Genomic DNA, 25,371 nt, shown 5'->3' on the forward strand with positions numbered 1-25,371 from the left:
ATATTTAATTAAACACTCGGTGAAAATACCACTACAAAGATTTATTCGCCGAAGGCACCATTCAAAGGCCAAGGAAATCGAAAACCATTTTCTACGGAATATTGTCTTATATTCAGGCAACGAACAGATATTTCCGGTTTGAATAGATGAAGTTTCCTCCAACGGTTGTTCATTCACCTCATTCATATGCTCCAAGATTCAATTTGTACGTTTGTCTTCCTGGTCTTCAACCCATAGAGGGCCATCGCACTTTGTAGGTGGTTGTAAGTACGATTTTCTACTACAATTTTGGCACGTCAATCTCCAGCTGCTGAGCGAAGCAGATCAACTCAACACCACGACCTCCTACCAAATATTCCATTCTCTTATCTGTCACTTGCCCGTCTCATTCGCTACAGATGCGTCTTCGTATTTCACGACTAACATTGTTATCAGCCGTTAGCAAGGATCCAAGGTAGACGAATACCTAGACCACCTCGAAGGTATCCCCGTCTATCGTAACACTGCTTCCCAGGCGGGCCCTGTCGGACTCGGTTTCGCCCAGAGCATGTGCTTTGTCTACGATGCATTCACCACCAGTCCAACTTTTGTTGCTTCACGTTTCAGGTAGGTGTACAGTTCTACTACCATTGCAAATGTTCGGCCGACAATGTCCATGTCACCCGTGAAACAAATAAATTGACTGGATCTGTCGTCGCTGGTATTGATTCCGTAGATCTGCAGTCAAACAAAGTACGCGAACACAATAACCGCCCTAGTTTCAGCTCCGAACTTCTTCTGAAACGAACTTTCTCTCGGAGTTTGACCTTCAAACTAAATGATGCGTTTTTTAGTGCAATTTTATGAGAATCTAACAAACTTCGTCCGAAGTTGGGTTTCTAGCCTATATCTTGCATGCTATGATGGCATAAATACCAGCTATCTCGTATCGACAAAACACGCTAGCAGTGCACCACTATCTTGTGCATCTTCGCATTCGTTCAAAAGCCTTCATTCCTTACACAAGCAAAATTATCGGCCACATATAGATAAGCAAATTCTGCATTTATTATCCGCTCTTTTTTGCGTTATTCAATCACACGCACATTCTCTAAAAATAGTGATCGACATCACTATTTGTGTCATATTCCGAGTACTGATCAAATTTGACACGATATTTCAGGGAGCATCAGAGCTAGCGAAACATCAAATTCTTTTTTATATGAAACTGTATCTGAATGATAAATACATCTCAAGACAAGACTGGCATCACCATCGATGCAAACTCATGGTGCAGCTACATTGTCTTCTTTTATGTCTCTTCCTGTTATGTACATCGTTTTCCAGGTGGTCATGACTGTAGCAGGTTTCCTCTATCTTGTCGTTCCGTGTCAAAGTACCAATTCCTGACATTGCTAAACGGTTCTTATACAAATCATACTAATAGAGTTATTCCATACCGAAGCGTAACTCTCTGAATGTTCCTGAAAGGATCGAAAGCGTTCATGTAATTTGAAATACTCGTTTTTCCCTTTCCAACGTCGCCTTGACTAATCTTTGTTAGTTTATCCGAAAGTTCACATTCGTGCATTAAATGCCATAGCAAACGAACATAACAAAACAATACAGATTTATTTTTAGTATTCTATTCTGTAGTGTGCTCATAACATGTACGGGAAGGTAATCATATGATAATTACTTCTGCCTCATACGCAGCTGATCGTAGGATCAATCCCAAGTTCAATTCTCCTTTTTTTCTCTCCATATATTTCTCATGTTTTAGCAATCGCTAAGATTAGAAATAGACTGAATACCGGGCCCATCTTCTATTCTTTAACTACAACTTGACTAATTCTAGCCGTAACTGTTAGAAATCGAAAAGAGCGAAAGAAAGCTCGTTTTGGCATCCATTGCAACCTGTTAATCAAGATGAGCCTCTTCCATAGAACCTACCCCCTAGATTCCAATAATATTCTCGTGGCGAGTGCAGAAGTGTTCTTGATTTACAATGTGGCGAGTGACTGCATCTTTTATCAATTCCCTTACATCTACGGTAGCCCGAAAGGACGTGGCCAGCGCCGTTTGTTAACCCTCCTAGAGCTTTTGAACTGAGCACATTGAGGTGCTCAGCGCAAATCCCATGTCCTAGCCACTGGCTCTCTATGCAATTGCGATTGTGCTGGTAAAACACGGAGTAGCAACTACGACATGTAAGGTTATCATGCTCATGCTCTACTTTGTTAATGCAGTTTTCTTCTCATAAGACAAGAACCTCGACTAATTCTATTCGCTTTTGAAGCGAAACATCGTGATTTCGCATAAATTAAAACTCAAGCATAATCCATTTCCTCAAATTTGCGAGCAAGTTATCCAAAACATTTGGACTCCAATATTAAGATCTGTAACCGTCGGTTCCATTATTAACTTGTGGCTCCTCCACAATTCCAAAATACTCCAATCACCCAAAACAATATACGCCTCAATCAAAACAAATATCCCATCCGAATGAGATAGTTGGCACTCACGCAGTGACTTGGTGTGTGAGCTGAGCCTGTCTCACTCTCACGGCGATCTGTCATGCTAGAGTGACAGCTCATATTCGTGCGGTGTGAACCGGCCTTTATCAGCCAATGATGGTTCCAGCCCACAGGTGGAGCGTTAATAGCGCAAATACAGGCTGCGGAAATGCGAAAAGCATAAATTTATTTACCTTAGATTCTGGGTTTCCTATAAATAGGAAATAAATCCCAGAATCGTTCTCTTTTGGCTGGTGAATCTAGAACGGTCTAGAAGTGCGCGCGTGTGTAGATTTTTATTAGATAGAGGTTAGAAAGTAAATCCTCATGTGGTGTAATTGTTTTATTGTCTGTTTCCTTGGTAACAAAACGCGCCGACCATTTTTTAGGCACTATCAAAATCGTCGCCAACATCTTTATTCTAAAATTATGTTAGTTTTATTAGAAAATAATGTCAATCTGCATTAAAAACAGGGCTCAATTTTGGGAAATAATGTGATTATTGAGTATATACAATTTTGTTCACAGTTGATTTGACAGATCTTATGGCCATTTCTGCTGGCGACGGTTTTGGCGTCGATTTGTTTTATGACGATTTCCAATCGTCGCGGCCGATAAGGTGGGAAATTGATAATAACTTTGTGTTTTTGTCTCTTTAATTAGGTGTTAGTCAGTTAGTTAAAACGGCTAACTATAGTACGTCGAATTAAAATTGTGTTAGTAAAAGTTATCATTGTAAAAAGTATGTACAGTGTTAGTAAGCGTTAAAATTGTCCTAAAAGTAATTGTATTTCAGTCTGACTCTTAAAAGTTAATTGAACGAACACAAACATCGACAAAACAAGTGAAAGCTATAAGAAAAAGGTAAAAATTTATTGTATTATTGTGAAAATTGTGGAATAATTGTTAGTGACGTCACAGGGGTCTAATGTGTGGTTAGGTCCGAGGCAAGGGCCTTTTTCTTTTATTTTGGGCTTTTTCCCAGCAAACGGCCGGAGAAAGCGACGACGAGCCACCTCTAGCGACGCACCAACTCCAATGCCAGCCATAAGACGCCATTGTTGATGGCATCCCACGGTTCGAACGCCTATGAACCCCTCACCCGGCGACAAGCTCCTGCAACCATCCGCCATTGCGAAAGCGGCATATTCGCCTTGACTCCGCACCATCTCGCCCGGTTGCTACCAGTAATCGGCGACTGCGGCAATCCGCCTTGGATTCTGGCGCAGATACCCAACACCAGTTCGACATTCGCTGTCGAATCGAACCTGCATCAATCGGAACCAGAGGTTCCCTACTACAAGACTACCAACCACACACCAAAAACCGCAAGCATAAACCCCCTGAAAATAAAGTCAATAAATAGGCCTTAGTTTGCAAACAGTTCCACAGTGGTAGCTTATTTAAAGAGCATAGCCCGGAGGTAAAGCTTTTCCACCACTTTGTTCTTTTCCGCTTTGTCGAGCTCAAACGGAGCTATCAGGCCTCGCCTTTCTGGTATTCTCCCCCAACGTAAAACCATTATTATGCTTTCCGTATCAAACAGCCGACCTATTAGCGAAACATTGGTGGGTAAGTATACCAAAAAAAGGTCCTGCACAATAGGTTTGTCCTCAGCTGGAGATTTGAGAGACAAGTCAGTTCCAAACGACCCCGAGATCCCCAATCCCTGAGCTGGCGAGTTACAGATCTGGGCAGGGATCTGGGTATTATTTAACCACCATGGTTGGAGATACATTCAATATTATTCCTGATATTCGATATTAGCTGCACCAAGTTGGGGTCTCCAGTTAGCCTTGCGAGCAAAAACGTAGGATTGCCACTCCGGAGATGGCGAGTTCGATTCTCAGTCCCAGTCTAGGATGTTTTCGGGTGGGAAACATTCCCGATTACCTGGACATAGTGTATCCATTGTACTTGCCACACAAGATACATACTCATGTAATGACGAGCATAGAAAAACTTTTAATTTTTAATAACTGAGGAAATGCTTATAGAATACGAAGCTGAAATGCAGTGCCATAGATGGGATATCACAATTGCTAAACATGACTTTATTTACCAATTTGAAATCAAGTCTCTTCAAAAGCGTCATTGCGGCATCCACAACTTCAATATTACTTTCTTACAACGTGCCTTTGCAGTTTTTTTAATTCGCATTTTTTTTTTATCCGGTGGTTCAGCAGAATCGTGGACATTAGAACGCTAGTAGCACCGTATTCATCAGTTTTATCAAACCATGCTACAATAAACTGAATTTGGCCGATTATTATGCATTATGTTGTAGTGTGTGTTTTGTTTTATCACCAACATCGATTTGGCACTTATGTTACCGGTACTTTGGCTGCTAGGCTGAGGTTAACTAGATATTTGATACGTGACCAGGTGAGTCATTGGTAATCTTGAACTTAGATTACGCAAGTGAATTGAGCAAGTCGCTTGACTTGAACGTCTAAACTCCTCCGTTCAACTCACTTGCACGAAAAGAAAGTTGAACATGTTCAACCTTTGGCAAGTCAAATGAATCAAAATACTTGCCTTGTCAAAACCTCGGTTAAAACATAGCATGATACTTTAGGATCAACGCTCCATTGTTTCCTCAGAAACTTGCTTTGTGTTTTCTAGTGCTTTTAACACACCATTGAGTTTTTCGTCATCAAACCATTTCAACTATGAACGAACCTTTCAAATCGCCCACATGTTTTGAACTGTGTTCTCACTCGCAAACCTTCAGCTATTCAATTTATCTGGCTGTCATCATAACTCGCATATCATTCCAACTTTACTTGGCGGTCTTCCCAACACGCCATTACGGCTCTCAAAACACGTAAAAAATCTCAACTTTTCTTGGCGGTCTACCTAACACGACATTTCAGTTCTTTCACACGCAAATCACTCAAGCTTCACTTCGAGCTTACCAATACGCCATTATGGTCCTTAAAACACGCTTATCATCAACCGTCTAAGATGAGTTAAGTAACTCCATGTAATTCCACCAATTATTTCGATATCTTTGCAGATACGTATTTCGACCACAACTGTGTGGTCGTCTTCAGTGTCTCGTACTTCACTCGACGACGCTAATCATTTTTACTTTGCTTGGCGGTCTTCAAAACACGCAAGTCATTTCATCTTTACTTGGCTATTCACTAAACTATTCACGCTCAAACTACGCTCTCGATCCTTCATCAGATTTCTAATCTTCAATTCAAAAACTACTTCGTCCGGTGTCAGGTAGGTGACACACATTTCTATCCGATACTCGCCATCCCACTATGGGGGATCCCCATACAAGCGAGCGGTCAAAAATAAAATTGGACTTTTAAAGTGATTTTCCACTTAGTTTTAGCTGTGTATGGTCGAAATAGCATGAATATACAATTTCCATCCCCCCCCCCTTTGGGGATCGTCTATGAATTACGTAATTATTTTTTTCATAGGTTCGATTAACGTGACAAAGCAAACCTATTTGGGAAGTTGAAATTTCGTGCGTTTTCTTAAGGAGAAGGAAGGGCTGTACAAAACTAAGTTCAGCAATTTATGGACATTATGGCGGCGATCATGTTAAATGACATTAATTTCATGACATTCCGTGATATTTTTTTGTTCTCACTCTCATGCCTCACAATTTGTATTTAGAACAATTTGTTTGACAAAGTACTAGGATCTGAAGGATCATAAAGCATTAAATGTTAATCAAATAATCAGAATTGAAAATAACTTTTGAAAAAGGGTATTAGCAAATTAGAAATCGCAATCCCATGACATTTTTACGTGTACAAGTTATTCAAAAATGAGATTAATATATTCTCAAAAATGTGGACATTCATTGTGGAATGTAAGAATGCTCCATTCTTCCGAAAAGCAAAATTCTTTTAATTTAAATAACAACACTATTTGAATTACTTTTGATTTGTTTTCATGATTTCTACAAGTTATATACAGCATCATTCTTTTTCTGTGTCAAGGTTTAAGTCTTCAATGATATTTTCTTCAATTCCATCAACGATGGAAGATGAGATAAATTCATCTAAAGTATTAGAAGATAAAGAACTTTTGAAAATCTTCAAATATTACAAAATTACGCATGGCATAAGAATAACTAAGTGAAAAATTTTTTCCAACGTCTCCTCGTTATCCAAATCGAGCTTAAATAGATCTGATTCATGAAAGGCACGAAAGAAAATTTCAACATTTGCCTCTCTTGATCATTTTCTTGCATTATGAGTTCTAAATTTCTTCAACTGTTTATATTGACTTTCCTCTGGTTGTTCAGCCAGTGAACCTCAAAGTGTAGATGAGTGAATAAATATTTCCCTACCATTAGCCAGACATTCATGAACACTAGCAGGAATTTCATACGCTCCGTTCTAACTAAGATATTGTTCGTCTTTACTTTTGCAATAAACATGTCGGGAATTATTGATTCCAGGAGATTTATAAATATTTACATATTATGAAATCTCATATTTAGTTCTCCATCAGTAGCTAATGAATAGCTCAGAAAATTAGGTTTAGAGAATGACTCAAACCACTCAAGCCCCAAACGCATTTCAGCGGAATGGCGACGGAAACGGTAAAATTTGACAGGAAATATATGAGCGAACTGTTAAATCCTTCCGTTACCGTTGTGCTGCATTGCATTGGGGGTTTTATTCATTTACTCCTTTGAAAAGTTAATTAAATGAGCTCAAATGGTTATAAATAAAGTCGAAGTTATTACCAATAAATGTATTTTGACCATACCCTTTGAGCGCATAGTTCAGTCTGACCCATTTTCAATAGGAAACGATGGGACTAGATTTCCGTCGAATGAAACTTGTTGCGAGAAAATCGGACACAAATAAGTGTCTAAATGGCGATTGCGTTCTTTTGCGCACATACATACAGACGCGCATGCACACACATACAGACATCACCTCAATTCTTCGCGCTGAGTTAGTTGATATATACCACTAGGGGTCTCCGGGCCTTCTATCAAACATTCGTTTTTGGAATGAGCATTAACCTTGGAGTACGAGAGAGGCAAAACACGGTAAAAAACAAATGAAAAAAAAATCAGAGTGACTTAACTCTGTTAATTGCAAATACTGGCAAGAAATTCTTTCGGGACATTTTAGTCGAAGCTTTGTCCTTGATGTGTATCATAAAAGAACCTGGGGATTCCTGAGGAAAAAAGTTCTTCACTATCAAAGTTGAAAATAGCGTCGTTTTGGAAAAAATATTGCTTCCGCATTTTTTCAATTTTTTCACAGTGTAACCATTAGTTTTTGCACACCATTTAAAAGCTTATACAATAACCTTTGTAATGATGTATTAACATTGAAGAAAAACATTTAAAAAATATTTCAATAAATAGTTGAAAATAAAATATTTTTTCAGAAAATTTGCTAACTTTTTTACCCATTTCTGACTTTGCCACCTTATATCTTTGGAACTAGTGCACCTAGAGACTTCAAATTCAGAATTTCTCTTAATTAGAGTATTGACAATGGAGAGAAAATATTTTAAAATAATTCGGAAGACATGACATTTTCGATTAATGACCGCCCGAAATCCTATAGTGGCATCCATGTTCATGGCGGAGTTAAAATCTAATCAAACAGCGGGCGATGAGATCGAAGCAAAATTACCAAAATATAAATGTGGATACAGCCTAAGGGCGATGCCAGAGTAAACGCGACGTGCGATGCGACGCGACAGTGCAATTTGACAGCCTGTTGATAATGATTGTTATTCTTCTACGTGAGTCGCGTCGCGTCGCATCGCACGTCGCGTCTACTCTGGCGGGCACCTAAGCCAGCGCTGCAGCGTTGCTGCCAGAGCGTTCAACGTTATATTCTAGATTGCTTTGAGAATAGGTCGTATGTGCAAAAGAGAGATTCTCTTTGATCACGCTCTCTTTCGCTAATAAATCGGCTAGTTTTGCATGTTTTGCTACGATTCCACTTCAGCATGATAGACAAAGCTATTGTCTTTGGATATCTGCCAAGAAATTCTAATGTCGAATTCGTTTTTAAAAAGTTCCAACCTAGGTTGGAACCAGTTCCAACCTAAGTGCTGTCAAAGTGTTTTTTTATTCGCTCAGGTTGGAACTAGGTTCGCACTAGTTCCAACCCCAAAGCTGCCGGGTTCGCACTGTGTTGTTTCACGGTTTCGCACCAATACATCTGTACATCAACTGTCAAAACCACGTGGGTGGGTGGGACTGGGCGGAATAAACAAGCAGAAGGGAGAAACGAAAGTGTCTGTTTATTAAAATAAACTGCGCGCTGAAAATCTTTTTTTCCGGGAGTTTTGTGATATTTGTTATTGTAGTTTTAAATGAAATTAATCCGGTACTGTTGTCTAGATTCAATTCAAAAAAAAATGTTAGGGAAGTTATGTATTCATAAGTTCATTCAGGTTTTCCTGACAGATGGTGTCCTATATTAGGTTGGTGGATAGAATTATGTAGTTTGGGAATTCCCCTTGAAACCCGTTCACAAAATCCGCTAAGAATTATCAGAAAAATATATTTGAGGAATACCGAATAGAATTATTTCTTATACAGAAATTCTTTTGAAATTCTTCCAAAAACTCTTTCGTGGGTTTCAGAATTTTCTTCGAGAATTCCGCCAGAAATTCGTTCAGTAATTCTTTCTTGAATTTTATCCAGGAATTAATTCGAAATTCCTACAATATAATTCCTTCAGGAAATCCTTCTGGTATGCGGGAACTTACTCGAAGTTTCCTTCAGGAATTGCTCCGCAAGTTTCGTACATAAATTTCCCCGGAACTACCTTGAGCAATACCTCCGGGAGATTCTTGAAAATTGAAAATGCACGGGGCCCAAAATCCGGCGGAAAATTTTCCCGAAGTGTGAGGGCTACCTTTAGCAGGAGAGGTAGCGAGGAAAAAATTTACGAATCCTGGAGAATTTTTATTACATGCTTCTGAGTGTTCTCCGAAAAAACACCTTTGCAGAAATAGATGAATTTTTGTAAAATTGAAAATCTATTTTACATGAATTCTATACGGAATTCTTGGTATAAAAATATGCACGGGATTATTGTAATAATTAAATAGGGGAACTGTTCCGATCTCCATCTCTATTTATTTATTTATTCAGACTAAGGCCGAAGTGGCCTGTGCGGTATATAAGAGTCTTCTCCATTCGGCTCGGTCCATGGCTACCCGTCGCCAGCCACGCAGTCTACGGAGGGTCCGCAAGTCATCTTCCACCTGATCGATCCACCTTGCCCGCTGCGCACCTCGCCTTCTTGTACCCGTCGGATCGTTGTCGAGAACCATTTTCACCGGGTTATTGTCCGACATTCTGGCTACGTGCCCGGCCCACCGCAGTCGTCCGATTTTCGCGGTGTGAACGATGGATGGTTCTCCCAACAGCTGATGCAACTCGTGGTTCATTCGCCTCCTCCACGTACCGTCCGCCATCTGCACCCCACCATAGATGGTACGCAGCACTTTCCTTTCGAAAACTCCGAGTGCGCGTTGGTCCTCCACGAGCATCGTCCAGGTCTCGTGTCCGTAGAGGACTACCGGTCTAATGAGCGTTTTGTAGATTGTCAGTTTGGTACGGCGGCGAACTCTATTCGATCGGAGCGTCTTGCGGAGTCCAAAGTATGTACGATTTCCAGCCACTATACGTCTCCGAATTTCTCTGCTGGTATCATTTTTGGCAGTCACCAGTGAGCCCAAGTACACAAATTCTTCTACCACCTCGATTTCGTCACCACCGATGCCAACTCGCGGTGGGTGGCTCACATTGTCTTCTCTTGAACCTCTTCCTATCATGTACTTCGTCTTCGACGTGTTGATGACTAGTCCGATCCGCTTGGCTTCCCTCTTCAGTCTGATGTAGGCTTCCTCCATCTTCTCAAAGTTTCGTGCCATAATATCTATGTCGTCGGCGAAGCCAAATAGCTGGACGGACTTATTGAAAATTGTACCACTCGTGTTAATCCTTGCTCTTCGTATTACCCTTCCAAAGCGATGTTGAATAGCAGACACGAAAGACCATCACCTTGCCGTAACCCTCTGCGGGTTTCGAAGGGACTCGAGAATGCCCCTGAAACTCGAACTACGCACATCACCCGATCCATCGTCGCTTTGATCAACCGTGTCAGTTTATCCGGAAATCCGTTTTCGTGCATAAGTTGCCATAGCTGGTCCCGATCGATTGTATCATATGCGGCTTTGAAGTCGATGAATAGATGATGTGTGGGCACGTTGTATTCGCGGCACTTCTGCAGTACTTGGCGAATGGCGAACACCTGGTCCGTGGTGGAGCGTTCGCGCATAAAACCCGCCTGGTACTGCCCCACGAACTCCCTTGCAATTGGTGCTAGTCGACGGCATAAAATTTGGGAGAGTACCTTGTAGGCGGCGTTCAGCAATGTGATTGCGCGGTAGTTGCTGCAATCCAGCTTATCGCCCTTTTGTAGATGGGACACACGACACCTTCCATCCACTCCTGCGGCAAAACTTCTTCCTCCCAAATCTTGGTAATGACCCAGTGCAGCGCTCTAGCCAGTGCCTCACCACCGTGTTTAAATAGCTCTCCTGGTAGTTGGTCAACCCCAGGGGCTTTGTTGTTCTTCAGCCGGCCAATCTCCTCCTGGATTTCTTGGAGATCCGGAGCCGGTAGAATTATGTCCTGCGCGCGTTCCCCCAGGTCTATCACCATACCACCATCTTCGTCTGCCACATCGCCATTCAGGTGCTCTTCGTAGTGCTGCCGCCACCTTTGGATCACCTCACGCTCGTTCGTAAGAAGGTTCCCGTTTATGTCCTTACACATATCGGGCTGTGGCACGTGGCCCTTACGTGAACGGTTCAACTTCTCATAGAACTTTCGTGTGTTATTAGCACGGTACAGTTGCTCCGTCTCATCACGGTCTCGATTTTCCTGCTGACGCTTTTTTCTCCGGAAAATCGAGTTTTGTCTGTTCCGCGCCTGTTTATATCGTGCCTCGTTCGCCCTCGTGCGGTGTTGCAGCAATCTCGCCCATGCTGCATTCTTCTCTTCTACTAACTGCTCACATTCGCCGTCATACCAGTCGTTTCTCTGATCCGGGGGCACCGTGCCAAGTGCAGCGGTTGCGGTGCTACCAATGGCGGATCGAATATCTCTCCAGCCATCTTCAAGAGACGCTGCGCCTAACTGCTCTTCCGTTGGGAGTGCCACTTCCAGCTGCTGCGCGTATTCGATCTCCATCTCACTGAACATATATTCATCGCATCGGGAAACAAAGAAATGCAGCACCAATTTCGTCGCCTCTTTTTGAAAACATGCGTGCTCACTGCTGAGAAAAATCACAAAATAATAAACAATCCAAATGCCTTTCCATTGCTTTGTTTTCGATGGGATGAATATCCGAGCTATGAGATGAATTACAGGAGAAGTTTCCCTATTTATATCCACCCAAAAGTAAATTTCACTATCCGCAAAAATCAGTACACGCACTTAAACATATTTATTTATCATGATCTGATTAGTCAAGGCCAACGCACTGCCAGTGCACTGGATGTCCTGGATCATATGTTTCGAATCAAAACAAACACGATGCTACGCACACCAACATATCCAATGACAGATGGAACTGAAAATGTTTTTTTATTCAGGGTTCGGGTTGGCACTGACCCAGGTTTAAAAACGAATTCGACATAAGTAAACGTTTGTATAGTTTCGTAATAATCGAAAGAGAATATATCCAAAGAGAGACTCTCTTTTGCACATACGACCTATTTTCAAAGCACTCTAGTATTATACAAGAAAGTGCATGCATACAATAGGGAACGATGATAGAACGCACGAGATTCACAAACTATTGTCTCTTTATCGACCGACTGTCCAAACTGTGCTCTCTATCCAATAGCGCGCGCTTTCTATAATCCAATATACACTTATAACACGTGCTACCTATCAATTCCTAGCCACCAAATCGATTGTGAGTATGAGTACCCGGAGTATGAAGCTAGACCGGTACAGAAATTTTAATTCTTAAAGAGAGTTAATTTTTTTCTCTAATGCCATTGCTGAGCAATCGTTCAAATTACACCCAATCTCCCAAGAAAAAATTAACTCTCGAGACTAAGTCGAAAGCTTTTTTTTTCGTTGGAGCGACAATTATGTAAGTTTGTTTAGCTTACGTAGAATAGAACATGCGACTCACCTTTTGGACTCATCCCAGGGGCAATCTAGCTTTCCTAGCCGAGTGGAAATTTCTACGTTGGGAGAAGGGCTTCTCAGTAAGGCTTTCGATAGAGTTGACATCTCTTTATTACTCTTTAAGCTTCAGCGATTAGGTTTTTCGGAATATTTGGTTAGATGGATTGAATCATATCTTAGAGATAGAACACAGTTAGTGCGCTTCCATAATAAATTGTCTTCGCCAATTAAAGTTACTTCTGGTGTACCACAAGGATCACACTTAGGTCCATTATTGTTCATTCTTTTTGTTAATGATATAACACTCATATTAAAACGCCTTAAGGTCCTTATTTATGCCGATGACATGAAATTGTACATGGAAATTTGTGATGATGCTGACTTAGCCGTATTTCAACAAGAAATTGACGATTTTTATAACTGGTGCTCAAAAAACCTTCTCGATATAAACGTGAAAAAATGTAGCATAATTTCATTTATTATTAGACTCCAAGTTGACCTTTGTAGAACATTATAACGTCATTATTCATAAAGCACATAACATGCTTGGATTCATTAAACGTTTCAGTTATCATTTCAATGACCCTTACACGATAAAAACACTCTATGTGTCCTACGTCAGATCAATATTAGAATACTGTAGCATTGTCTGGTCACCCTATCAAGAAGTCCACTCAAATCGAATCGAATCAGTACAAAAACAGTTTTTGCTTTTTGCTCTTAGAAAGTTAGGTTGGTCAACCCTACCGCTTCCGTCATATGAATCTCGGTGCCTACTAATTAATATCGAAACACTTAAGAAAAGAAGAGAAGTTGGTTGTGTAACATTCGTTAATGGTTTAATCTCACATCAGATAAAAGCAGAAAGCCTTCTGTCAGGCTTGAACTTTTATGCACCTACGCGTACCTTGAGAAATCGTGACTTATTTCAACTAAATCTGCAACGCACATCCTATGCTAAAAATGGACCGCTCAACTCTATGATGAACATATATAATAAATATTGTGAGGTCATCGACATATCAATGTCTAACACGCTAGTGAGGAAAACAATGAATAGTATTGCATAATAGTTGTCTAGTGATTAAAACAGATAGTGTTTAAGTGAAACAATGTGTTTGTAGTCTACAATGCTTGACGAAATAAATAAATAAATAAATAAATAAATACTGCCGCCTGCCGTTGTAACCGTGTCACTCCGCACTATCGATCAAACTCGACCCGTTCACGTATTTCTTCCTTGGACGAGGAGGTATTCCGACAACGAAAGATCACGAAATTTCACAATTCCACAACAGTTTTGCACTACGGGAGATGTATAGGGGGAATCTTAACTCGCGAATGTTATAGTGATTTTTGGCACTGCCTCGTGGATCTTCAACCACGCCCTATGGACCAGTCTCTTCCACGATCGCGTGGGGGTTTTTGCGTTAGGGGCAAGCCAGAGTAAACGCGACGTGCGATGCGACGCGACGCGACAGTGCAATTTGACAGCCTGTTGATATTGATTGTTATTCTTTTACGTGAGTCGCGTCGCGTCGCATCGCTCGTCGCGTTTACTCTGGCTTGCCCCTTAGTCACTACACACTTAAATTCAGATTTCCAGCTCGGTAATATTATTTACTGATTTAATTCGGTAAAAGGAAATTTGAACCGAGAGTTCGGTTATTTGAAATAAATTTACTGGTTTCTGTAATGATTTTTACTGATCTTTCAGTAATTCAGGATAAAATACTGATTTTCGGTATTATAAATAATCGAACAACTCTGTTCTGAGATAACTTTCTGTACTTGTCAAAAAACTACCGATCGTTCAGTAAAACTCAAAACGTTTCACTGAGTACCCGGTAGAGTAATTACTGAGCTCTCAGTAGAGATCACGGGCCTCTCTGACGCCATATTTGTAAAGTAAAACTTCAAATATTCGAGGAAGTTTTGAAGAATTGATTTAACAATTGTTCTATTTCGTTTTATTTTTTTTTTAAGGCGCATTACGTATAGATATAAAGATATAGATTTAATCATGGTTCATGTAAGTTCAAACATTTTTTTTTGCTAATTTACAGTTTTATATTTAATATTCTCGAATTCCAGACAAATGCAGTCAGCGTTCCCACGCCATTTCTCTTCGCGATAGCTCATTGGACAGAATTATGTATGGTGGTTTAGCAGAATGGGATAAAAGCGAAGTTGTTTTTTGTCAGAATCCGCACTTTGTTGGAAATTCGTTAATCATTTTCGACGAAGCGCTAGCAGCGTACCATTGGTGAACTTCTTAGGTACAATATGTGGATTGCGACAAAATTCCAACTTCGCTGATCACCCATTCGGCTTTTCAACTTGAACGAGTTATATTTATCATAAATATTATAAAAACGATGGAAAATAAACAGAAAAATAAAATAATTTAATGTTATTTTTTGATCATTTCTATTATCGAAACAAAAGAACAGGAATATCCAAATACAATTTATTCGGTATTTTTTATTACCGAAATCCGCACTATTTTTTGTGGAACACTCGGTAGTGTTTAACCGAGTGTTCAGTAATAATTGACATTTCATCGTCGGGCGCTCAGAACCAAGACCTCGGTTATTATTTGAACTATTTTACTGAGGTGGGTACCGAGAGCTCAGCTGTTGAGAAATCGGTAATCTGATAACCGAGCCCGGTGAATAAAATTAAGTGTGTACACTCGTCTGATAAAACCCCTGGTTTTGTACAATTCGCGAATAAGAGGGCTCTTCACTTGTAGGGAACGCCACGTCGGTCACGAAACGGAACGATCTCATTAGTAACTTTGGAGGATACTCGACCACTTTTCCTAGATTTTTAGAAGTTACACGTCTTATCGCACTGACGACTCGAACAGAAGAGACTGAACTTCGTTCGCTTGATCCACCAGAACCCCCCTTATAGACCGAGTTTCATTCGTTCGGGCAGAAGACACCTCCCGAACATTTTTAGCATTGCGTTTCTCGGCAATTTCGTACTGTCGGAGTGGGATGTCGGTGGCGGTGATACCAAATAACATTTTTTTTAACAATAATAACAGTTTCCTAACTCCTAACCTCGCTCCTAACGAATAAATTTTATAATAGGTTTTAGATAATTTTAAGTTTGTTATTATGGGACATTTGTTGAAATGTAACAAAATAAATAAATAAATATAGAGTAAGGGAGAGTTCACTGTATTATTGGAAGCGTTTGATACGGGAAGTCCACGTTTTCTTCATTTCCCTGGATTCCAACCTACACAGTAAACTCAGATCACTGGAGTCGGTAAAATTTTACCGGGTTTTCAAACAGCTGAACGTTCGGTAATGAACCCGGTAATTTTTTTGATTACCGAACGCCCAGTAAATAAAAATCAATCTGAACTGTCAAAAATTTCAGTTTGTTCGGCAAAAAATTGACGATGTTATCAGTAATTTTACCAACCGATATGTCAATAAAATTACAGGTCGTCGGTAAAACATTAACATTTTTTTCGGTAAAATTTTATTGATTTTACGGATCGATCAGTAAAAAGTATAAAGAATTTTTTTTTTGAAAAGAGAAAAGAATGTAAAAAGGAAGACAAAAAAAATATAATATTTAAGAAATCATGTTTTACTTTTTGCCATCCAAACATCAATTGGAATTATGTACCTATTCTTATTTTCGATATTTTTGTTATATTTTACTGCCTCATTTTCAATTTGTTTTCACTGAAAGTTTTTCCTCCATCAGTTTAATTGATTATTTATTTGCAGTCTTGTTGCAGTCTCCAGCATACTGATCCCATATGCAATTTTTGAACGATGCTTTTCTTGTTATACTGGCGGTCAACAAAACTATATTCATCAGTAGACTTCACGACTAGAATGGATTCTAGCGGAACACATGCCGAACCGTGAAGTCTGCAAAATAGTTTGTTTGGACAAAATAACTTGTGAACGCCGGCACAAAAAGAATTGCATAGTTTAAAACGATATGAGACCACTAATGCTTATCACATCACATGCAAATGATTAAAAAAAATTATGAACTCACAAAATCTCCTTGAAGCAAAATCGCGAATCGAAGAGTAATTCAAATGGCGTCTGTTTCTTTTTTATTTAGTTTCAATTGTTTGTTAACAGTTGTCTCCGGTAATGTTTTTAAAGTATATTTGATGAAATGTTCGGTAAAGTTACATGTTTTACTGTCAGTACCAGTATTTTATCACCGAACAGCCTATAAACTAATGAATTGCCGAAAGAGTCAGTAATTTCTTCACGGTGTACAGTAATATTTTTTTCCATTTACTGGGTCATCGGTAAAAATGTTAATTTTGACAGTAGTTTTACAATTATCTCAGTAAAATCATGATTTACCGAACTAAAACTGTAAAAATAATTACCGAACAGCGAAGTCCTTGCTTAGTGTGTACTAGGATAGGATGTGCCAATTAGTCAGTAAAAATCGTACCGATTTTCTGTCAAAATTGTACCGGTTGCTGATTGGGTGAAAATGACAATCGATTACTTCGATCGGCGGTATCACATTTTCAAAAGGGCAGTCTGTTGTTACCCCGGCCGTGTTGCTGGGTAAATAAATTGAAATTTATGAAAAAATCAAAAATTTGATTTTTGATTTTTTGTGTAAAATTAATTTATGCTAGACTACAAATTATGTATGCATGATTCTCAAGTGTTATGCTAATTTAAAACACTTGATTTGAAGCATTATTCATCAACTTTTTACCCATTTCACTATAAAACTCATTTAATTCCATGTGAAAACTTTTCTCTGATAGTACATAGCATCTTTTATTACGAATAATGGAAGAAATGAACGAGAAAATCTGAATTTGTTACATATATTGTTTGGCGGATTTTGCATAAAAATTATTCGGAAGCACTGGCCACCACCTCGTCGAAGCGACCGACTGAGGAAACAACAAGGCAGTCGTATTTCAATTGTCACATCCTGTCCTAGAGTGTGTATTGAGCGACTTTCGGTATTCTTGAAATCGCTCAATATCTAGCAGTCATCACTGCGGTACATACTGCGTAGTTGGCCTGGTCGTTTGAAAAGAAAAATGACGGAATGCAGAAACCGTCATTTCAAGGATGCTTTCAAGTATTGGCTACGTACACTGAAATGAATGATAGAGTAACTAAAACCGCAAAATTATTCTTAAAATTACTATCTCACAAAGTTGTCAAAGCAAAAACGAAGCTGATTGAATGAACAGCATGTTTATTAATTTTACCATACGCATAGTTGAAATAACAACAACATGTGGTCAAGAATATTGTGATTGTGATTGAATGCTGGTGCACGTCGGTGATCACAAACAAGTGACGGATTTGATATTTATCGATTTTTCTACGAAATATTCAGTAGATACACAAGCACAGGTTAGTATTCTTATCTCCTTTTTGTAAATTATCTTCTTAAAACGATGTTTTCCATTGCAGTCTGGAGCGGTGGCGAAAAATGCTTCTCCTGGATGATTCAATTCCTGGATTGCCCTTTACATTCACGGAATCATACTTTCGGCGGAACCTCAGAGACGACGAAGGAGATATCTATTTCGTTTCACTGCAAGTCAGAGAATTGCGACAATAATGAGTATGAAAAAGCAAGTGTTCAATTACCGCTCCGTGTAAACGCAGCAAATGCCAGGTTGACGAAAGATGATATTATGTTTATCGGAAATTATAATTTTCATGGACGGTTGCGGAGATAATATTATAATAAAAATGTTTTGACTTCGCAATTTGGTGTATTTTTTATGAGTATCCAAAGTAACCACCCCAGTAATATTCATTACACGGTCATTTTCGTTTTTAACGATTGGCATGTTTATTTTTAATTGTGAATATTATTATAATAACAATGGAACATGGTTATTTTAACCGATTGTGTTGGTTTCGGAGCCATGGTAGAAATTAAAACACATTCTGTTTAGGATAAGCGTTATGCGCAGTCTGCACAAATCTAGTGGCGTTGTGCATTTAATTTAACCCTCTAAAATAGTATTTTTGACTGCAAACCTCTTTTCAGTGTATGTATGAGATATTAAATTAGATAAGAAAACCGATTACATTGATCTTATTCAATTATCTTAAAGATAACTCGTCCAGCTTTAACATTTGTAGGGGTATGTGGCGAGACCATCATCATCAAATATTTTTTCTGGAAAACGTACCGGGAAAACCGGGAGTTCATTTTGACGACTAGAGTGGTCATCCTGCTTTCGGTACAACTTTGTTGTGCGATAAAGCCAAAAAATTATAATAGTATATGTAATAATAATTGTTTACTTAAACATCCCTATAACATAATCATACCCACTTTCTGTTACATACACAATCATACCATGCATTGCCATAGGGCCAAACATTGGTAAGCTAGAGAGGACTGCGTCTCTTACCAGTTTTTCAGTTAGCTGTATATACTCCGAACGCGCGGACGTGAATAAAATCTTCGAATAAAACCAAACTTAAAACATGGTGTCAGAAGTTCGCGGACTCAGGCGTGTATGTACGTGATAAGATTATCGCGATTTAGTGCAAGCGAAATTTAAAATAAACGGATTTGTGAGAAAATTTCCGAAGTGAATCGAAGATGGCGTCCGGATTTGACTTTCGACTGCCACAGCCTCTCGATTATGCCAACCTAGCCAAAGAATGGCCCCGTTGGAAGCAAGCATAAGCACGTGGCAGACTTGTCAGTTTTTACTATGAAAACCGGTGTGAAGGTGAAAACGGCGATTCCAACGACCGTTCAAGGAGCGACTATTTCGAACGGTCGGGTCCAATAGGGAAATCCACGTACAATAGCACACCAATTGCACTTGATCTATACTGTACTAAAATTAGAGTAGAATGGGCGAATTCCTTAGTAGTTCGCTACAAATAAAAAAATCACCTCCCAAAAAAATAGTATTAATATTTCTTTTTTTTATATCTGCTCCGTGATGACTGTTACCTCTAAGATAGGTCCCAATCTTGCATTTGCTTCGTTTTTATTTTTCTTCGCATATTTACCTTCAATTGTTGATAATTGTTGTCTACACTTCCGCCTCATCCTATGATACCAATTTAAAAGAAAATGAATTTGAAAATAAATAAATTTGAATTCAAATCTTTATCCTATGCCGTAATACTCCTTGGTATCAACAAGCAAATGTCTCTCCATTCCTACCGATGCCCGTAAGCATTATCTTGCATCATACCAACTGCTGAGAGATGATGTCCATAAGCAATGGACAACGTGCATATTTCTTTTACGTCGCATTTTCTACCGTCCCGTGAGAGAATGAGAGTAAAATCAAAGATGCTCTATTATCAACATAGTCCACTCTGACTGATTTGAAGAGTCAACGCAGTAGCACCGCGGTGTCACAAAAGGCAAGTAATGTTGTGAAGAGACATCCCAGAGACATGCTAGAAATCATTAGATGACCCCATTTTGATATCTGAGTTTAAAAATAAAATTTTGAAAAATGGGATTCAAATTTTCAAAAATTGTTAAATTAGTGTAATTTTTGCAATTACCGCACCCCTTGGCTATCATTTTCAGGCGTTAGTTACCTTTTGTGGTGCAAGATGGTGTGAATGTGCTGTCTCTTGCCAAACATATGGTGATTTACGAAGTGGACTATATTGTTAATATACTATATTTGGTAAAATGTTGGGAGATTGAGTGAAATTTCGCTTAGGCCGGGAACGGGTTTGAAGTGAGCCGGAAATGCAATCGCTATGACTGAAATGAGTTCTGCACCTCGTTAGCTTAAATCAAATGAAAGCTTTTTTAAACTATGTTTAGCAAGAATAGCTATTTTTTAAGCTGAAGTGAACCCCATTGCAGTATTGCACGGCTCACAAAATTCAGAAAAAGTTGCTTCCTGTCATAAATATCAATTAAATAATGCAATCGTATGCATGCTAGGCCCTAACCCTAATCACATATAATAACTGACATTTCTCCACAGCTTAAATATTCATCATAAAATTATCTCCAACCTGCCCAAACTCCTTAGGCAGCGATATATTATGAGTATATCCCGCAAAATTTCGAACCCCCATGGGTAAAGATGTTGTGAAGCCTTATTCTTAAGTCCCTGGTGTATCATGGACGCTATGAATTCCAAATTCATATCGGTGACTTGGTGACCGGGCCCCCTTATACATCCATAAAATAAAATAAAAAAATAAAAATAAAACAGAATATTAAAAAAATACAACTAAGAACCCAGATTAACCCACCGATGACGAAGCCTTTCTTGATTTAATCGTTTCTTTTCGCCTTAGGGTCTGTCTCAATTGGATAATTAAACTGAAATTAAACTTAGAAGTGACATTTCCATAATATTATCGAATAACCCTGCTCGCAGAGCAAGATTACTTTTGACAGATATCGAATCATTTTCCATCGATGTCCTATTGGAATTGCTGAGTAGCACCAGCCATTCTTATAACGGGGTGATTTTTAAATTTTCGACAGTCACTTTTAAGTTTAATTCTCCAAATGAGACAGACCCTTAGTGTGATACACATCATAAATAATTGCCTACATTATGACTTTTGCAAACGATGTACAGCGAATCAACCACCAAGCTTATAAAGTTCAACACGCCATTTTCATCATAACTTTTGAACGCAATAATAGATCGTGATTATATCCTATAGGATTTGGCCCGTCGAATGCAACTTGTTGCGAGAAAATCGGTTAATAATGACTATATGAAAAAGTGGCAACTGTTTTTCGTTTGTTTTCATTCTGCTCGATGAGCTGATTCGATTGGTATAAGACTGTTAAATGTCAGATGAATTATAAATAAACACATAAAAATCATGGGTCTCCGAGACTGCTATAAAAAAAATCGATTTTTGGGTGAAATTGAACTTTGTTGTATGCGAAGAGCAAAAACATATCACTAATCAATCACTACTGTCTCCGATCTACAACTAGAAAAATCTAACTAGAGAATCGCAATTCGGATTTTCTCGCCATCTCCCCATAGGATAAATCTTTTCAATGGTTTTTAAACTTAAACTCGATTTATCTCAGCAATCTAATAGTAAATTCAGATTACAATCATTTACGAAGCTCAAATACTATAATATGATAATTGACAATGAGAAATTAAATGAAAATAAGATGGGTGAACTTTGGCATCCACATACTCTTTGTCATGTTAATAAACACGTAATCTGAATAGGCAATAACGATCACTTAAAGACTATCCTTGACATTCAGCAAACCTTAATATTTATTCAATTTAAACTGATAAATACTACCCACATAGTTTTGGTTTTGATTTTCGATTTGAAAATAAACGCAAATTCAATAGCCTTGAAACGTGATTCATTCATCAGTCACAAATATTTCGCTTTACCCAAAAATTCTGCGCGATTCCGTTTTTAATTGCGAAGCACTCAAGTCAACATGGAACGAATTCTAGCCTCCAACCTTATGCAGTTACACAGTTCAAATCACAAATGCATATACCGCCGCGTTGACTAAGTATATTCGGTACTATTTTATTCACATCAATCGCTTCACTAAACTGAAGAAAACATTGGAGCTACATTTATATAAAAGCCACAGCGTCCGATGAATTTTGATGTCTACGTACTGAATTCCGTATTTATTCAAGCGCTCTGAACCAGTTGGCGTACGCGAAATATTCTCCAACAAACTTCAAATGAAGCAAACGAGATCTATATAAAACAAAAAGCGGTGTGGCTCATGCCTATAGGTACGCGTGTGTTCCGCCCTCGCGTTCAAAATTTGGCGCGCGCTATAATTCCGCTTTGTTATATCGATAGGCAAACACCTTATGATGTATACGAAATGGAGGATCGATCAACCGGTAGGTGTTGTGAAGTTCAACAATAATTGTGTAAAATGAGCACATTATACTCGTCAACAATTCTATGTATAGTAATTAAGTAGAAATCGCCGTCTGAATGTATTTGTTGCCTTATTTGCTCACAAATTCAAAATATGCTATTCAAACGTAAACAACCGAACCGTGGGATGCTGTAGTTTACGATGAACAGCATATATAAGACCTATTTCAATACTAGTTAATAACTAGTAGTTATAAAGGCAAAGTGATTTCAATGAACTTGAAAACTGAAGCTACACATTGCTGTACTCTTGTTTCATGAGACTTTTATTATGGAACCATAACACTTTTCATTTGATAATAAAATAAGTCTATTGTCATATGAGATTCCGTTCAAATATTATTGGCTAATTGCGGATACAGGTCGCTTTTCTCACCTTTCATATGCGGATGATACGAAATAGGGTTTCATACCCCATTCCAGGCATAACATGCGTACAACTGGCTTAATTGATTTTAATGACAAGAAGCAGCTTTCCCTGAATTTTGTAGGCCGTCTTATATTCCAATTAGGAACGTTCCGATATTTTCGATATATCGTAATATCGATATATTTTTTCCAATATCCGATATTTTTGTATCGATATTTTGCTTTAAAAATATCGGTCACATCGATTTTTTCGCTTCCGATATCAATATATCGAATCAAAAAGGGACAAAAAAATAACTGGGATTTTTTAATGAATACTCAGATTAATCCACCTACAGTGAGATTTTGACCATTTCTTAGTCGTAAGGAAATTTTGTAAGACTCCTGTATTTAAAACGAGATAAGAGTACTCAACTTCCCACGGCGATTGAAAGTGTAAAGTGACCTCGATATTTATTAATCCAGAACTAAACTAAATCAGTCATTCATCTGAACGAAACTCAATAGCTTTCAATAGTAACATATAGGGGGAATGACGGCTTTGGCAGGTTTTGTTCTATTATTGGCAGGTGTTTTTTTAATGACTGACTAGGCTCAAATTTGGCCTAAACATTCTTTGCATATCAAAGAATATTGTGGTCAAATTTCATAAAATTTGGTCGACAAAACCCCCCCTGCCAATAATAGAACAAAACCTGCCAAAGCCGTCTTTCCCCTATATTTCGCCTTATGGATGCCTAATTTTGTAATACTAATCTTGTTTAATAGGGGGAATGACGGCTTTGGCAGGTTTTGTTCTATTATTGTCAGGGGGGTTTTTTATGACTGATGATGCTCAAACTTGGCCTAACCATTCTTTGCATATCAAAGAATCTTGTGGCCAAATTTCATAAAAACCCTCCTGACAATAATAAAACAAAACCTGCCAAAGCCGTCTTTTCCCCTACCTTGAAAATGAGTGAGATTTATATGTTAGTAAATTTCAGAATTTGACACATACGCACACATACATGCATATAAGTGGTCTATTAGTGTCTCAAAACATCCTCACATTTGATATCTAGCTCCCACTGAAGAATTTTTTTAAATCCCTTTAAATTTTTACTAAACCATGTTTGGTCAAAATGGCGAAGAAGTAAGAGGTAAGAACGTGTGTGAAGTTGTTCGAACAACCATTTGACAGTTGGCAGATCGGTTGCAAAAAATTAAACCGTTTTGATTTTGGTTTGAGTTGTCGGGGGTGGAGTCAAGGTTCGCCGAACATGTTTGAACATTTGTATTGAAGTTGCACAAACCCCCATATATTTTTTGATGGTTGGTGCTCAAGTTGGCACTTCGGTCGTTCGTGTGTGATATTGTTGGTCGAATAAATTGATTGTTCGTGCCGCTGTTGGTAAAACTTGATGGATGTTGGAATAAACGAGAGGTGGAGTCAATGTTGGTCAAACTGCTTGACCGTGTGTACATTCCATAAGCTACATATACATCGACTTTTAAATAAAGTTATACTTAATTTGAATTATGCCATTCCCAATATTTGTCGTTTTCTCTGCATGTTTACATCCGTTTTCATCATTTACCGACTGAATTTTCCCAAATTTATCGTATGTCTCGCTCGATTTCGATTATCTATCATATAATATTTATAAGACACGATGCCGGTGAAATCCATATCATGAGGCATCTATTTTGCCCAGTAGCATCGAATTGTTAAATAGCATTGTTTATACATCTTACTTGTTAACCATTTTGACCAAAACATGGTTTAATTTCGAAACAAATGTTTAGCGGATGTTTATTATTTTAAATATAATCATTAAAAAAACAATATTAGAATACATTAATCATGTTTATAATAAGAAATTTTATAGAAAAAAAAATCGGTGTACGCTCAATTTTGTCACATCTAATAGGCGTATTTTGAGATTATTTTCAAATAAATAAACTTTAAAGAAAGAATTTCAACAATTTTATGTACGCATACATTGAAGGTAGGGATGAATATTGGAATGCATTAAAAACAACCGAGCCAACCATTTAATTTCATTTGAAATTTTCGAATGTAGTCAACTAATCCATACTGTACGCTCAATTTTGAGAGTGACTGTATGTACTTACTTGATACTTGATGAGCTACAGCTCTTCGATGAACCTACGCCGAATGGAGTATCCTTCTCCACTGGACTCGATCTTGGGCCAATCGCTTCCAGTCGCCCTGAACATTGAGCGACCTCAGGTCCTCTTCAACTGCAAAAAGCCATCGTGTACGCGGCCTTCCACGAAGCCTGCGGCCTCTCGGGTTCTCTACTAAATATTATCTTCGCTTGACGTTCTTCCGGCATACGAACAACGTGACCAGCCCATCGTAATCTGCCGTGTTGAATAAGCTTAATAATATCCAGCTCTTCATACACCTGGTACAATTCGTGATTCATGCGGC

General features: G+C 38.6%; 1 protein-coding gene and 1 long non-coding RNA gene across 7 annotated transcripts in view; one reads left to right on the forward strand and one right to left on the reverse strand.

Moving 5' to 3' along the window:
- The window catches only part of LOC134225993 (slit homolog 1 protein), a 334,401-nt gene extending 312,119 nt beyond the window's left edge, over positions 1–22,282 (reverse strand). For 2 of the 6 annotated variants that reach the window (XM_062706488.1, XM_062706487.1), the window contains exon 1: positions 22,046–22,282. The gene's annotated coding sequence lies outside the window, so the exon portion shown is untranslated. The remainder of the gene's footprint in view (positions 1–22,045) is intronic. The other 4 variants (XM_062706492.1, XM_062706490.1, XM_062706486.1 and 1 more) reach the window with 3 other exon arrangements.
- On the forward strand, positions 1,712–3,521 carry LOC134224390 (uncharacterized). The gene is made up of 3 exons (XR_009982936.1): positions 1,712–2,804; positions 3,159–3,237; positions 3,292–3,521. It is a non-coding gene; the product is annotated as an uncharacterized LOC134224390 (long non-coding RNA).
- Positions 22,283–25,371: the final 3,089 nt, after the last annotated feature.

The sequence above is a fragment of the Armigeres subalbatus genome, chromosome 3 (genome assembly GCF_024139115.2).
Source record: "Armigeres subalbatus isolate Guangzhou_Male chromosome 3, GZ_Asu_2, whole genome shotgun sequence".
Classification (NCBI taxonomy): Eukaryota; Metazoa; Arthropoda; class Insecta; order Diptera; family Culicidae; genus Armigeres; species Armigeres subalbatus.